The sequence below is a fragment of the Amblyomma americanum genome, chromosome 1, assembly GCF_052857255.1.
Source record: "Amblyomma americanum isolate KBUSLIRL-KWMA chromosome 1, ASM5285725v1, whole genome shotgun sequence".
Taxonomy (NCBI): Eukaryota; Metazoa; Arthropoda; class Arachnida; order Ixodida; family Ixodidae; genus Amblyomma; species Amblyomma americanum.
The window spans coordinates 127,035,721-127,046,906 of NC_135497.1; positions in this window are offsets into that span (position 1 = coordinate 127,035,721).

Here is an 11,186-nt window from a genome sequence, read left to right on the forward strand (position 1 = left end):
GGTGCGGCCGTTGCTCACAAAGCGCACGAAGGCAAAGATCACCGACTTCTTTGGCGGAAAATAAAATTTGTAGTCCCCTCGGGCCTTTCTTGTCGAGTAAAAATTTTTGTTGTCTCTTTTCATACACGCTAGCGGCGCCGGTCGTGGTGTTGGCGCCACCCACTCGAAAGTAGCGCGGGGGGTCATGACGATGACCATAGGGACCCCCAAAGATTGCGCTAGTTGTATGATTACCAACTTTGGCGCCAATTTGTCATTAGCTTTGTGGCTTGCCGTCCCATCGGCGGTATTTAGGGAAGATTGTTGCGCCGCTAGCCGAACCGTCCTTTGGGTCGGTGCTACCGGCGTGAATACGTAACACGCGAGTGCGACGAAAAGTGGAAATGGTACGTGCTAACCGAAACGACCGCGATAAGCTGGTAAGGTTAATGCGGATGCAAAATGCATTATGTTCAATGGGTGCTCAGTCGGGGACTTGACTTTACTACTTTTAAAACGAAAGTACTGTTTAAGCGGGTACGTTTTAACGAGGTTTTACTGTAATCGAATGTACTGAATTATGTGCCCAAGAAATGCCTCACTCAATTTAACGAAGTTCTCGATTTAACGAAATAATTCACGGCTCCCCTCAACTTCGTTAAATCGAGTTTTAACTGTACTTCGTTTCATATATAAGGTGCAACACTGAAAGGTACGGAAGTAGTGCAAGTGAAAAGAAAAGAGAGGCTCGCTACTACGCACTTGTTTTCTGCTCGAGTGGTCTAAGAAACGAGAAAGCGACAGTGTCATCAGCAACAACAGTGCATTTACTCAAGCTCATGACAAACGATAACTGGTATAAAGATATATCGCTAGTAACAACAAATTCTTCAGACTTATCAATTCTTCCATTGCCGCCATGCAAAAACAAACCATACATAACGGTAAAATTATTGCCACAATAAAGCCTACAGCTATAGGATTCTGGCGATCCGGTAGGTGTTCACCAATAGAATGTCTGAAATCTGATGAAAAAAACAAAATATTTTGAAGCGAATGCCATGAAAACTCTGCAAAATCCATGAGGGGCTTTGCGTACAGCCTTGGGAACACAGCGCTATCGTCAGTGCAATCGCTGGAAGGAGGAGGGAAGAGCTTGCTTGGGCGCCGCCACACAACGCTTTTTCACACAAATGTAGTTTTCGTCATTTGTGCATATGTGAACTCTGCAAAAATTGGAGCGACTTCTCCCGCCAAACTGACCATGTAATTGTTGAGCAGCTCAGGGGCTCCATTGATAAAAACATTCTCGCAGCTGCTTGAAAAAACGCACCACATATCTCCACTCACGTCCAGTGATAACAGCATATATTTGCAACCAATCAGCTAAATGAAGCATGCAATTTCCCATTACATGCCAAATCAAGCAAAAAGGAGAAAGAGTGGCCAAATTGTGACAATATAGCATACCATATGAGAAATGCTGCAATAGAGCTGTTGAAGTGAAACTATTTGAGATGCATGAAGCATATTAGTCTATGAGTGGTCAAATTAATGAAGGCACACCTTTGAAGGCAGAGACTAAAATTTACACTAAACACAGCACGCATAGCACATTTAGCAGTGTACTGTTCACTCCAGCATGTTTTGTCCTTGTTGCAACAGATATTCTTAACAACGAGTATGAATGCACATGCCCCCTTTCAGAAACTATGCCTTGAAGTTTAAGCCTGCCCTGTCCCTTTAATTTGAGATAGTGGAAGTCTTTTTCTAGTGCAGCTTTAACCAACCATACTGTCCTTTATTTTGTTTGCCAACATAAATTCGGGAAAGCCTAAACAGAGAGATAAAAGAGGAGGAGGTCGTCCCCGAGCAAAACTCACACGAGGAAGCTCCGTCTCGAGCCTCTTTCGCGCCCTCATTTCAAGAAGGCACCCACCACGGTGGTTGAGGCGGGAGTGGTCAGCGGCGCACTTCTCAAACTCGAGGAAGCGAGCCCACAGAGCTTCCCGCCGCTCGACTTGCATCAAAATGGGCTTGTTTTTGGCGTGGAACTCCTTGAGCCTTCCGAGTTCTTCCTCCGGTTCTTCAAGCCTCTGGTCTGAAAAGGCAGGAGGCAGCATATATGATTGGTTTATGGGGGTTTAACGTCCCAAAGCAACTCGGGCTATGAGGGACGCCCTAGTGATGGACTCCGGAAATTTCGACCACCTGGGATTCTTCAACGTGCACTGACATCGCACAGTACACGGGCCTCTAGAATTTGGCCTCCATCGAAATTCGACCACTGCGGCCGGGATCGAACCCGCGTCTTTTGGGTCAGCAGCTGAGCGACGTAACCACTGAACCACCACGGCGGCCTACTTGTTCTAAGGACAACGTAAATTCAGACCAAATTCTGCGACCACTAATAGAAGGAGCTGTTAATAACTTAAGCCAAAAAATGCCAATCGACATTCTTATGAAATCAAATTGACAAAAAAAGTCTTCACACCCCATTCAATCGTTACTTTTCAGAATCAGGAAATTTGCATCACACTTTTTCCTGGATAATATGTTTTTCTCAACAAGAATTTACTGTACTGGTTATGTCAAAGACTAGATGCTTTCTTCACTGGCCAAGGACTGTGCATGTCACGACCACTTTTGCCAAGATATTCTTTTAGCTTCCTGGAGTGACAGATTAACAAATCCGACTGGCTGCCACTACGAAGTTGCAACACTGTTCGAGCCAAACCAAAGTAAAAGCAGTGCAGACACCCTATAAGAGTAAATGCTGCTTTTAAAACACTAATCACAGGTCGAACATTGACTGCAACACTACCTGTTGCGACATATGGCACGTGCGCATGGGTCACCTGAGGCAGTGCCCCGAAGACCTATGCTAACATCGCTGTGAATGTGAGGGCGTACAGTGGCTACACAGATCTAGAATTCCTAGCCTGCGATGCAAAGCGAAAGCGAAAGAATTTTTTGTTTGGCGGGCACTGAGTGTTAATCTGTACTAGAATACATGGCACCCTTTACTCTTTCAAAAGGTTCTCACCCTCTCCTGCCGTTCTCTGTCCTTCTCGAGATTGTAGGCATCATGCGGTGAGCAGAGGTGCTCCAGGAAGTCTATTGCCGATTCACTTAGGAACTGTTCCTGCCGACCAGTGTGCCTGCTGATATACGTCTTGATCTCTTCTTCAAGCTGGAACAAAAAGAAAAAAAAAACTCAAGAAACCCAAGACACTAATAACAGCACTGAATGCAACAGCCGAGAAACAAGCTCAACAACTGATCAAGCATGCGCGATCCTCCACAAGCGGCGACTTCGAAGATGCGCGACCTCGGGCAAGAATTTTTCGATGGAAGTGGGCTGGTTCGTATGGGGACTATACAGTCAAAACTCGATTTAACGAAACCGGATGTAACGAAAATCTCGATTTAACGAAGGTATCCTAATTCCCCCTCAGACGCCCATAGGGTTCAATGCTTTGACTAACCCGAAATAACGAAACCGATTCCGTGATCTGTCCCGATTTAACGAACCTTTTTTCGAGAAATAAAGGTGAAAAAGTGTTAATTTTTGGTCTATTTTTGGTCTATTTTGTAGACAGCACCCCAAAATTTATTGATAGCGAGTCAGCGGTAACACCGCGGAGCATCTTCATCCCGTCGCTTTTTTCAAACTGCGCGGCGCAAAACGAGTTTTAATTTTGAGTCGAGCTCACAAGACGGCGCCTGCAGTAAAAAAGTTTCGTGCCACATTTCATAGATGGCGCTGTTGCAATTCGCGTGTTTTTTTTGTGTGTTTGTGTGTTGTGCTCTGTGTTCGCTCGTGCGGATTTCCCCGTGCCTTTGAACGCACGTCTTTGTCAAGCTCAGCTTGTTAGGCCTCCATCAGTCTAGCCGTCGATAATTGTCAACTGCTTCAGGACTGCCGGTTTCGGGACACTAGGCCCTGAAACTGCCGAAGCTGGTCCGGACTGCGCGAGCGCCGTGCACGAGGATGAAGATGCCTGGGAACACCTTCGCTCAGTGGATGAAGTGCCCACAGGCATAAGTTTCTCAGACTACGTGAACGCCGACGCAAACGCAGTCACAACGGAAGTTTTGACTGATGCCGATATGTTGCGGCTTGTAGGAAGCGTGGAGGGAGTGGTGGCTGAAGACGCTGCCGACGACCCTGCAGGTGCCGAAGCTCCCGTGCCGACACCAGGTCAGGTGATGGATGCTCTCGATCTGCTGCGACATTTTGCCGGCGCACACGAGGGGACGGAAGACGCGCTGGACGCACTTCAGACCTACGAGAAATCGGTGCGGCCGTTGCTCACAAAGCGCACGAAGGCAAAGATCACCGACTTCTTTGGTGGAAAATAAAATTTGTAGTACCCTCGGGCCTTTCTTGTCGAGTAAGAATTTTTGTTGTCTCTTTTCATACACGCTAGCGGCGCCGGTCGTGGTGTTGGCGCCACCCACTCGAAAGTAGCGCGGGGGGTCATGACGATGACCATACGGACCCCCAAAGATTGCGCTAGTTGTATGATTACCAACTTTGGCGCCAATTTGTCATTAGCTTTGTGGCTTGCCGTCCCATCGGCGGTATTTAGGGAAGATTGTTGCGCCGCTAGCCGAACCGTCCTTTGGGTCGGTGCTACCGGCGTGAATACGTAACACGCGAGTGCGACGAAAAGTGGAAATGGTACGTGCTAACCGATACGACCGCGATAAGCTGGTAAGGTTTATGCGGATGCAAAATGCATTATGTTCAATGGGTGCTCAGTCGGGGACTTGACTTTACTACTTTTAAAACGAAAGTACTGTTTAAGCGGGTACGTTTTAACGAGGTTTTACTGTAATCGAATGTACTGAATTATGTGCCCAAGAAATGCCTCACTCAATTTAACGAAGTTCTCGATTTAACAAAATAATTCACGGCTCCCCTCAACTTCGTTAAATCGAGTTTTAACTGTACTTCGTTTCATATATAAGGTGCAACACTGAAAGGTACGGAAGTAGTGCAAGTGAAAAGAAAAGAGAGGCTCGCTACTACGCACTTGTTTTCTGCTCGAGTGGTCTAAGAAACGAGAAAGCGACAGTGTCATCAGCAACAACAGTGCATTTACTCAAGCTCATGACAAACGATAACTGGTATAAAGATATATCGCTAGTAACAACAAATTCTTCAGACTTATCAATTCTTCCATTGCCGCCATGCAAAAACAAACCATACATAACGGTAAAATTATTGCCACAATAAAGCCTACAGCTATAGGATTCTGGCGATCCGGTAGGTGTTCACCAATAGAATGTCTGAAATCTGATGAAAAAAACAAAATATTTTGAAGCGAATGCCATGAAAACTCTGCAAAATCCATGAGGGGCTTTGCGTACAGCCTTGGGAACACAGCGCTATCGTCAGTGCAATCGCTGGAAGGAGGAGGGAAGAGCTTGCTTGGGCGCCGCCACACAACGCTTTTTCACACAAATGTAGTTTTCGTCATTTGTGCATATGTGAACTCTGCAAAAATTGGAGCGACTTCTCCCGCCAAACTGACCATGTAATTGTTGAGCAGCTCAGGGGCTCCATTGATAAAAACATTCTCGCAGCTGCTTGAAAAAACGCACCACATATCTCCACTCACGTCCAGTGATAACAGCATATATTTGCAACCAATCAGCTAAATGAAGCATGCAATTTCCCATTACATGCCAAATCAAGCAAAAAGGAGAAAGAGTGGCCAAATTGTGACAATATAGCATACCATATGAGAAATGCTGCAATAGAGCTGTTGAAGTGAAACTATTTGAGATGCATGAAGCATATTAGTCTATGAGTGGTCAAATTAATGAAGGCACACCTTTGAAGGCAGAGACTAAAATTTACACTAAACACAGCACGCATAGCACATTTAGCAGTGTACTGTTCACTCCAGCATGTTTTGTCCTTGTTGCAACAGATATTCTTAACAACGAGTATGAATGCACATGCCCCCTTTCAGAAACTATGCCTTGAAGTTTAAGCCTGCCCTGTCCCTTTAATTTGAGATAGTGGAAGTCTTTTTCTAGTGCAGCTTTAACCAACCATACTGTCCTTTATTTTGTTTGCCAACATAAATTCGGGAAAGCCTAAACAGAGAGATAAAAGAGGAGGAGGTCGTCCCCGAGCAAAACTCACACGAGGAAGCTCCGTCTCGAGCCTCTTTCGCGCCCTCATTTCAAGAAGGCACCCACCACGGTGGTTGAGGCGGGAGTGGTCAGCGGCGCACTTCTCAAACTCGAGGAAGCGAGCCCACAGAGCTTCCCGCCGCTCGACTTGCATCAAAATGGGCTTGTTTTTGGCGTGGAACTCCTTGAGCCTTCCGAGTTCTTCCTCCGGTTCTTCAAGCCTCTGGTCTGAAAAGGCAGGAGGCAGCATATATGATTGGTTTATGGGGGTTTAACGTCCCAAAGCAACTCGGGCTATGAGGGACGCCCTAGTGATGGACTCCGGAAATTTCGACCACCTGGGATTCTTCAACGTGCACTGACATCGCACAGTACACGGGCCTCTAGAATTTGGCCTCCATCGAAATTCGACCACTGCGGCCGGGATCGAACCCGCGTCTTTTGGGTCAGCAGCTGAGCGACGTAACCACTGAACCACCACGGCGGCCTACTTGTTCTAAGGACAACGTAAATTCAGACCAAATTCTGCGACCACTAATAGAAGGAGCTGTTAATAACTTAAGCCAAAAAATGCCAATCGACATTCTTATGAAATCAAATTGACAAAAAAAGTCTTCACACCCCATTCAATCGTTACTTTTCAGAATCAGGAAATTTGCATCACACTTTTTCCTGGATAATATGTTTTTCTCAACAAGAATTTACTGTACTGGTTATGTCAAAGACTAGATGCTTTCTTCACTGGCCAAGGACTGTGCATGTCACGACCACTTTTGCCAAGATATTCTTTTAGCTTCCTGGAGTGACAGATTAACAAATCCGACTGGCTGCCACTACGAAGTTGCAACACTGTTCGAGCCAAACCAAAGTAAAAGCAGTGCAGACACCCTATAAGAGTAAATGCTGCTTTTAAAACACTAATCACAGGTCGAACATTGACTGCAACACTACCTGTTGCGACATATGGCACGTGCGCATGGGTCACCTGAGGCAGTGCCCCGAAGACCTATGCTAACATCGCTGTGAATGTGAGGGCGTACAGTGGCTACACAGATCTAGAATTCCTAGCCTGCGATGCAAAGCGAAAGCGAAAGAATTTTTTGTTTGGCGGGCACTGAGTGTTAATCTGTACTAGAATACATGGCACCCTTTACTCTTTCAAAAGGTTCTCACCCTCTCCTGCCGTTCTCTGTCCTTCTCGAGATTGTAGGCATCATGCGGTGAGCAGAGGTGCTCCAGGAAGTCTATTGCCGATTCACTTAGGAACTGTTCCTGCCGACCAGTGTGCCTGCTGATATACGTCTTGATCTCTTCTTCAAGCTGGAACAAAAAGAAAAAAAAAACTCAAGAAACCCAAGACACTAATAACAGCACTGAATGCAACAGCCGAGAAACAAGCTCAACAACTGATCAAGCATGCGCGATCCTCCACAAGCGGCGACTTCGAAGATGCCCGACCTCGGGCAAGAATTTTTCGATGGAAGTGGGCTGGTTCGTATGGGGACTATACAGTCAAAACTCGATTTAACGAAACCCGATGTAACGAAAATCTCGATTTAACGAAGGTATCCTAATTCCCCCTCAGACGCCCATAGGGTTCAATGCTTTGACTAACCCGAAATAACGAAACCGATTCCGTGATCTGTCCCGATTTAACGAACCTTTTTTCGAGAAATAAAGGTGAAAAAGTGTTAATTTTTGGTCTATTTTTGGTCTATTTTGTAGACAGCACCCCAAAATTTATTGATAGCGAGTCAGCGGTAACACCGCGGAGCATCTTCATCCCGTCGCTTTTTTCAAACTGCGCGGCGCAAAACGAGTTTTAATTTTGAGTCGAGCTCACAAGACGGCGCCTGCAGTAAAAAAGTTTCGTGCCACATTTCATAGATGGCGCTGTTGCAATTCGCGTGTTTTTTTTGTGTGTTTGTGTGTTGTGCTCTGTGTTCGCTCGTGCGGATTTCCCCGTGCCTTTGAACGCACGTCTTTGTCAAGCTCAGCTTGTTAGGCCTCCATCAGTCTAGCCGTCGATAATTGTCAACTGCTTCAGGACTGCCGGTTTCGGGACACTAGGCCCTGAAACTGCCGAAGCTGGTCCGGACTGCGCGAGCGCCGTGCACGAGGATGAAGATGCCTGGGAACACCTTCGCTCAGTGGATGAAGTGCCCACAGGCATAAGTTTCTCAGACTACGTGAACGCCGACGCAAACGCAGTCACAACGGAAGTTTTGACTGATGCCGATATGTTGCGGCTTGTAGGAAGCGTGGAGGGAGTGGTGGCTGAAGACGCTGCCGACGACCCTGCAGGTGCCGAAGCTCCCGTGCCGACACCAGGTCAGGTGATGGATGCTCTCGATCTGCTGCGACATTTTGCCGGCGCACACGAGGGGACGGAAGACGCGCTGGACGCACTTCAGACCTACGAGAAATCGGTGCGGCCGTTGCTCACAAAGCGCACGAAGGCAAAGATCACCGACTTCTTTGGTGGAAAATAAAATTTGTAGTACCCTCGGGCCTTTCTTGTCGAGTAAGAATTTTTGTTGTCTCTTTTCATACACGCTAGCGGCGCCGGTCGTGGTGTTGGCGCCACCCACTCGAAAGTAGCGCGGGGGGTCATGACGATGACCATACGGACCCCCAAAGATTGCGCTAGTTGTATGATTACCAACTTTGGCGCCAATTTGTCATTAGCTTTGTGGCTTGCCGTCCCATCGGCGGTATTTAGGGAAGATTGTTGCGCCGCTAGCCGAACCGTCCTTTGGGTCGGTGCTACCGGCGTGAATACGTAACACGCGAGTGCGACGAAAAGTGGAAATGGTACGTGCTAACCGATACGACCGCGATAAGCTGGTAAGGTTTATGCGGATGCAAAATGCATTATGTTCAATGGGTGCTCAGTCGGGGACTTGACTTTACTACTTTTAAAACGAAAGTACTGTTTAAGCGGGTACGTTTTAACGAGGTTTTACTGTAATCGAATGTACTGAATTATGTGCCCAAGAAATGCCTCACTCAATTTAACGAAGTTCTCGATTTAACAAAATAATTCACGGCTCCCCTCAACTTCGTTAAATCGAGTTTTAACTGTACTTCGTTTCATATATAAGGTGCAACACTGAAAGGTACGGAAGTAGTGCAAGTGAAAAGAAAAGAGAGGCTCGCTACTACGCACTTGTTTTCTGCTCGAGTGGTCTAAGAAACGAGAAAGCGACAGTGTCATCAGCAACAACAGTGCATTTACTCAAGCTCATGACAAACGATAACTGGTATAAAGATATATCGCTAGTAACAACAAATTCTTCAGACTTATCAATTCTTCCATTGCCGCCATGCAAAAACAAACCATACATAACGGTAAAATTATTGCCACAATAAAGCCTACAGCTATAGGATTCTGGCGATCCGGTAGGTGTTCACCAATAGAATGTCTGAAATCTGATGAAAAAAACAAAATATTTTGAAGCGAATGCCATGAAAACTCTGCAAAATCCATGAGGGGCTTTGCGTACAGCCTTGGGAACACAGCGCTATCGTCAGTGCAATCGCTGGAAGGAGGAGGGAAGAGCTTGCTTGGGCGCCGCCACACAACGCTTTTTCACACAAATGTAGTTTTCGTCATTTGTGCATATGTGAACTCTGCAAAAATTGGAGCGACTTCTCCCGCCAAACTGACCATGTAATTGTTGAGCAGCTCAGGGGCTCCATTGATAAAAACATTCTCGCAGCTGCTTGAAAAAACGCACCACATATCTCCACTCACGTCCAGTGATAACAGCATATATTTGCAACCAATCAGCTAAATGAAGCATGCAATTTCCCATTACATGCCAAATCAAGCAAAAAGGAGAAAGAGTGGCCAAATTGTGACAATATAGCATACCATATGAGAAATGCTGCAATCGAGCTGTTGAAGTGAAACTATTTGAGATGCATGAAGCATATTAGTCTATGAGTGGTCAAATTAATGAAGGCACACCTTTGAAGGCAGAGACTAAAATTTACACTAAACACAGCACGCATAGCACATTTAGCAGTGTACTGTTCACTCCAGCATGTTTTGTCCTTGTTGCAACAGATATTCTTAACAACGAGTATGAATGCACATGCCCCCTTTCAGAAACTATGCCTTGAAGTTTAAGCCTGCCCTGTCCCTTTAATTTGAGATAGTGGAAGTCTTTTTCTAGTGCAGCTTTAACCAACCATACTGTCCTTTATTTTGTTTGCCAACATAAATTCGGGAAAGCCTAAACAGAGAGATAAAAGAGGAGGAGGTCGTCCCCGAGCAAAACTCACACGAGGAAGCTCCGTCTCGAGCCTCTTTCGCGCCCTCATTTCAAGAAGGTACCCACCACGGTGGTTGAGGCGGGAGTGGTCAGCGGCGCACTTCTCAAACTCGAGGAAGCGAGCCCACAGAGCTTCCCGCCGCTCGACTTGCATCAAAATGGGCTTGTTTTTGGCGTGGAACTCCTTGAGCCTTCCGAGTTCTTCCTCCGGTTCTTCAAGCCTCTGGTCTGAAAAGGCAGGAGGCAGCATATATGATTGGTTTATGGGGGTTTAACGTCCCAAAGCAACTCGGGCTATGAGGGACGCCCTAGTGATGGACTCCGGAAATTTCGACCACCTGGGAATCTTCAACGTGCACTGACATCGCACAGTACACGGGCCTCTAGAATTTGGCCTCCATCGAAATTCGACCGCTGCGGCCGGGATCGAACCCGCGTCTTTTGGGTCAGCAGCTGAGCGACGTAACCACTGAACCACCACGGCGGCCTACTTGTTCTAAGGACAACGTAAATTCAGACCAAATTCTGCGACCACTAATAGAAGGAGCTGTTAATAACTTAAGCCAAAAAATGCCAATCGACATTCTTATGAAATCAAATTGACAAAAAAAGTCTTCACACCCCATTCAATCGTTACTTTTCAGAATCAGGAAATTTGCATCACACTTTTTCCTGGATAATATGTTTTTCTCAACAAGAATTTACTGTACTGGTTATGTCAAAGACTAGATGCTTTCTTCACTGGCCAAGGACTGTGCATGTCACGACCACTTT